Source organism: Crocuta crocuta, unplaced genomic scaffold (assembly GCF_008692635.1).
Source record: "Crocuta crocuta isolate KB4526 unplaced genomic scaffold, BGI_CrCroc_1.0 scaffold1072, whole genome shotgun sequence".
Classification (NCBI taxonomy): Eukaryota; Metazoa; Chordata; class Mammalia; order Carnivora; family Hyaenidae; genus Crocuta; species Crocuta crocuta.
This window is the reverse complement of record NW_027532188.1, coordinates 14622-20349: the sequence shown is the minus strand read 5'-3', so window position 1 is coordinate 20349 and position 5728 is coordinate 14622. Positions and strand designations below refer to the sequence as shown.

General features: G+C 39.5%; 1 pseudogene; it reads right to left on the bottom strand.

Moving 5' to 3' along the window:
* Positions 1 to 3244: 3244 nt before the first annotated feature.
* LOC144242554 (GTP-binding nuclear protein Ran-like) lies at positions 3245 to 3899 on the bottom strand (annotated as a pseudogene).
* Positions 3900 to 5728: the final 1829 nt, after the last annotated feature.

Below are 5728 nucleotides of genomic sequence, written 5' to 3'. Positions count from 1 at the left end.
TGCTGGGTGCTAAAAAAAAAAAAAAAAAAAAAAAGCGAGGGCAGAAGCAAGGGAGAATAGCAGTGGGTATCACTCTCCAGCCTTCTCTTCCTGTCCTGTGCCCCACAGGGGTAACCTTGATGGTATATTAACCACTCATTGGGTTCAACTAATAAGAGACACTCACAGGAGAGACAGGGAGGAGAGTAAAATTTATCTCTTTTATTACGCTCTTCTCTTGGTGGTGCAGGTCCCCATTGGTTGTTCGTGTCCATCCACCAGGACCACAGTTCCTACCAGTGCCTCACTCTGTGTAGCTGCTTCTCTGATTTCCTGTAACAGCTCCTTGGCCTTTGTAAATAGTTCCTTTACTAAATCCTTTTTATTTATTTATATTTGTCATATGTTGTCTGCCTGATGTATCAGGTAGGAGGCCATGCCATATTGCAGGGAGATATGATGATGACTTGGTCCGGGTTGATGGCAGTGGAGGTGGTGGGAAGTGTTTGAATTATGGACATTTTCAAATCAGAGCCTACTCAGTTTACTACTGAACACCATGTGGGGTGAGGGTGTGAAGACATGTAGGTGGTGCCTACATTTGTTGCCTGAGAAACTTCAATAATGGAGTTGCCTTTGAATATATTCTCTTGAAGTTCAGGGGAGAGAGCTGAGCTGGAGATGTAAAATTGGAAGTTATCTATGTAGAGACGGGTTTTGAACCCTGTGGTAGGATGAGATCACTAAAGAATTGAATCTAGACAGAAAAGAAAACAGAGCCAAAGACGAGTCCTGAAGCATTCTGATGGTTAGAGATTCAATAAATGAGAAATCTGAAAAGGGGAGTTAGAAGGAATTATGCAAGAGGTAAAAAAGCGTTCCAAAGGATTGTGATATTCCTGAATCCAGGTGAAGAATCTATGGGGTAAAAATGGATAGACTGCTCTGTAAGGTTCTAATAAACTAATGCTGGCTTTCAGTGTAAATTAGCACATTTTATAGTCACATATGTGTATATACATGTCAGTTTTTGATAGGTGAATTAAAGATATCGCAAAGAGGCGTATTAAAATTATGTCCCACAAATAATAATGACATTTTGATGACATGCATTTGAGCTGTCCGTGGTCACCTGACTCACTGTGACACTCTCACAAAGCAGCTTATACTTAGACACATTTGCATTTCAAAGCTTAACATCCTATACAGTGCCATCTACACTATTTCCCTTGAAGAATTCAAGTGTCAGGAAAAATGCTAGAACTTATTTACTCCAAAGAAGTAGAAGTTTCTGCAGCAGGGGAAAAACAGCCGAAGGAAGTCAACTCCGTGACTCCAACAGGAAAAACTCAGGAACTTAATGGTTTAAGGGAGACAGGGTGCTGTGTCTCAGTTCATCCCAAACAATTAAAAAGGAATCAGAAAGACAACTTGGAGCCCCACCTGAGTTTGGGAAACATATTTACAGATATTGCAATTAATTTAGGGAAGGATTTCAGGTAAGGATAGCAACCGTAGACCATTGTTCATGGCTTTAAAATTCTTAACTCTCCATGTCATTAAAAATATTTATTTAAAAGCAACTAGTGAGTAATTTACCTCAGTAAAAATATTTAGTACACTTATTTTCTTGAGTTTTAATTGATACATAAATTTTTCAGCTCATTAGAAATTCACTTTTTATGAAGTGATTCATTAATCATTACAAACATGCTCATGTGTGTCACATTCCTGTAATTAAATTTTTTTGCAAAAGGAGCTATTGCAGTGTGAAAGATTGGCTTCAAAACCTAATTCAATGCTAGATTAGTGAAGTCTCTTCCTAAGGGACTTGAGTTAGAAAGCTAACAGGGATCATGCAATGTATAATAGGAAATTCATATTTACTGTATGATACCAATTTTAATAATCTGCACACCAGTGCCGAAGTGACTAATCAAAAAATTGGTATTCACAGTCATATACGAAGGTTGGGTTCTGTTCATTTCAAGTGTTAAAGATGCAATTTTCTAGGACAACACTTTGATTGCATTTAATTTTACTGTGAAATATGAGAGACCTGAGGTTTTTCTGATTATCTTCTTCATAATATTACCTCTGTTTATTATGTTCTCCATGCTATCCATTTCTCCATAGAATTATAGTTTCCACAAGCACATTGAAGATTTAGAGGATCCCTCTGACTGACCAATTTGCACTGATTCTTTTCACATGAATCTTTTGCTAGCTTTTTCTTTACTAAGCTTTCAAAAAAAATATGTTCAGTATGCTTCTATTTATTTAAAAAGTAAATGGCTAAATAAATGCTGATAATAATTGCAATGGGTTGAAACACATCAAATATACTGAAATCCATGAGGTCCTAATAATACATATTTTTTAAGAAGCTTATTGTTTTGAATATGGGTGGATAAATGAGTAATCTGAAAAGGAGAGTGAGAAGGAAAAAACACAGGATTTACCCTGCCTTGTATATGAGAACTGTACTTCTTACTGACCAAGCAGTTGATGAGTTAAAGATTACCTTTATTTTTTTTTTTATTTTTTTTTAAATGTTTTATTTATTTCTAGGAGAGAGAGAGAGACAGCGTGAGCAGGGGAGGGTCAGAGAGAGAGGGAGTCACAGACTGAAACAGGCTCCAGTCTCTGAGCTGGCAGTCAGCACAGAGCCCGACACGGGGCTCGAACCCACGAACCGCGAGATCATGACCTAAGTGAAAGTCGGACGCTTAACCGACTAAGCCACCCAGGCGCCCCAAGATTACCTTTAAAAAGATACATGAAGGTGGACAACATTAAGCCTATTGGTCAAAGATTATAGGCTTAGTAAAGTTATATATCAAGTACATATTATCCTATAGATTTGTGTCTAGTAGATAAGCAAATTGTTTCTATCCAGTGGAAAAGATAGCCCCAAAGATAAGATAGCGACTAGTTGGTATATTATCTAACAAACCGACTCTAACATTCCTTTAAAAATTGATAATAAATTCTTAACACCTCAAAATGTTCTTTTTCTGTGATGTGACTATAGCAGTCTTCTATTTGCAACTCAGGGAGGAAACAACTGTGTTCCAAAACCGCTAAATTTACAAGTCCAAAAACTGAAGCTACTTTTAAGCTGTCACATTCACCCTGAAGCCCATTCATCTCCTTCAGCATCCCAGAGATTAAGCACCTGTTCTGCTCAGCTATGTAATCAAGTGGCAAACCGCTGTGGCACTGACCTCACAGGACAGTTGCCTATAGAACGAGATGCACTTTCTCACAGATCATCCTCCTCATCTGAGACCGCAGTTGTCTGAGCAACCTCTAGATCATGTTCATACTGTGCCGCCAAAGCAGGGTCCACGACAACCTCTGGTGAGGCAAGAGCAGGCATGGGGACACACTCCAAGTTAGGGTCCCCGGTTAGTTTCCTGGCAAGCCACAGGAAGGGCTTCTCAAAGCTGTAGTTGCTTTTGGCAGAAGTGTCATAGTGCTGAAGGTTCTTCTTTCAGTGGAAGACAATAGATTTTGCCTTAGCTTTCCTGTCCTTAATATCCACTTTGTTGCCACACCGTACAGTGGGGATGTTTTCAGATATTCCGACCAGATCTCTGTGCCAGTTAGGCACATTCTTATAAGTAACCCGTGATGTTACATCAAACATTATAATGGCACACTGGGCTTGGATATTATAGCCATCTCTCAGCCCGCCAAATTTCTCCAAACCAGCTGTATCCCATACATTGATCTTATTAGGTCTTCTGTTGGTATGGAACACCAGCGAATGGACTTCAGCACCCAAGGTGGTTCATATTTCTTTTCAAATTCACCAGTCAGAGGACATTTTAAAAATGTAGCTTTTCCAGTACATTTCCACCATCACCAAACAGCTCAAGTTTGAACTGGACTTGGGGTTCTCCTTGGGCCGCCATTGTGCTGTTGCTTCCAGAAGTGTCTCTGGCCCATCTGACTGAGGCTGAACTACTCTTTCTATCTTCCTGTTTTTCTCCTTAATTAATGAGATGAGTAACATCCTAGACATAGGCTTATGTTAAATTTGCAAGAATGTCATGATTTTACCTTTTTGAAAAATCCATTCAGTGGCAATAAGTACTAAACTTAGAAAACGAAGAAATGGAGGTCATATTCTGAGCTACTTTGCAACTCCTAATGAATTAGTGGATCTAGGCAACAATCACCAATTGCTAGTGACATCACCTACTAACTAACTAACTAGACAAGAGACTAACTAGGTGGCTCCATTGGTGGTGTCCCGTTCTTGATTTTGGCTCAGGTCATGATCTTACAATTTGTGGATTTGAGCCCAGCACTGGGCTCTACACTGACAGTGTGGAGCCTGTTTGGGATTCTCTCCCTCTGCTCCCCTACAAATAAATAAACTTAAAAACAAAACCAAAAATGAGGCAATTAAGCACTATTCATCTTGTGGTGGACATATACTGTATCTTCTTTGAAGCAGTCTTGACAAAAATACTGAACCTGGATCTGAAGATCTTGGTCAGTGAATAAATGGGGGCTTCAGGACTATTTGAATTGTATTATTAGTGATAATTTTTTAAACAGCTCTTTTTATTTTATCTTCTCTGTGTCTCTTTCAGTCCAAGCAGGTAGTGCTCTGCTGGCGAACATTTTGAGGAACCTTGTTGTTCACTCATGTATGTCTCAAAATTTACTTCCCTAGCAAGAGACTCTCTTTCATACATCTCCCTGGATATTCCCATCTCTTGTTGTGGCTTCTGCTTAGCTGGCTGAGGGGATCGATGAGTGGCATGCTTAATACTTGGTGTGTTTGAATTCTCAGACCTACTGAGTTTTCTCAGTTATCAGTGAAACTACTCAGTGACACTCTCGATTGTTTCTCTAGAGCTTGATATCCTAGGAGGGGGTCTCAATTTTAACATCTTTTGCAATTGAATAGGGTAAGAGTTTCCCAAAGGGTCAAGTCCTGATTCTTTTTCAACAGTTCTTCACTGAATCTCTCCCATTGATCTCACATTTTCTGATGAAAAGCAAGAAAACAAAAAACCCTATTTACACCTTTAACACTTGGCTTGGAATCTCCTCCACTAAATATCTAAAAATTTTTTTTTTTTACAAATAGTTTATTGTCAAGTTGGTTTCCATATAACACCCAGTGCTCATCCCCAAAGTGCCCTCCTCCATGCCCATCTTCCCCCTGCACCCCCCACAGCCATCAGTTCTCAGTTTGTTCTCAGCATTCAAGAGTCTCTCATGGTTTGCCTCTCTCCCTTTCCCCCACCATTTCCCCCCTTCTTCTCCCCCATGGTCCTCAATTAAGTTCCTCTAATCCTCCTATACGTGCAAACATATGATATTTGTCCTTCTCTGCCTGACTTATTTCGCTAAGCATAACACCCTCAAGGTCCATCCACGTTGCTACACATGGCCAGATTTCATTGTTTCTCATTGCCATGTAGTATTCCATGGTATAGATAAACCACATCTTCTTGATCCATTCATCAGTTGATGGACACTTAGGCTCTTTCCATGTTTTAGCTCTAAATATCTAAATTTATCACTTAAAAGTTCTGCTTTTTACAGAACTGTGGGACACAATTCTGCTAAGCTGTCTGCCGCTCTGTTAAAAGGATCCTCTTTCCTAGACTATTGAAGAAAGTCTGCAAAGTAAGGAAAGAACAAGATAAACAGAAAATGACCCTTGAAGAAGCAGAATTAAATAATCTCTCCTTCTCCCCCCATCCCCTTTTAGTGGCCTACA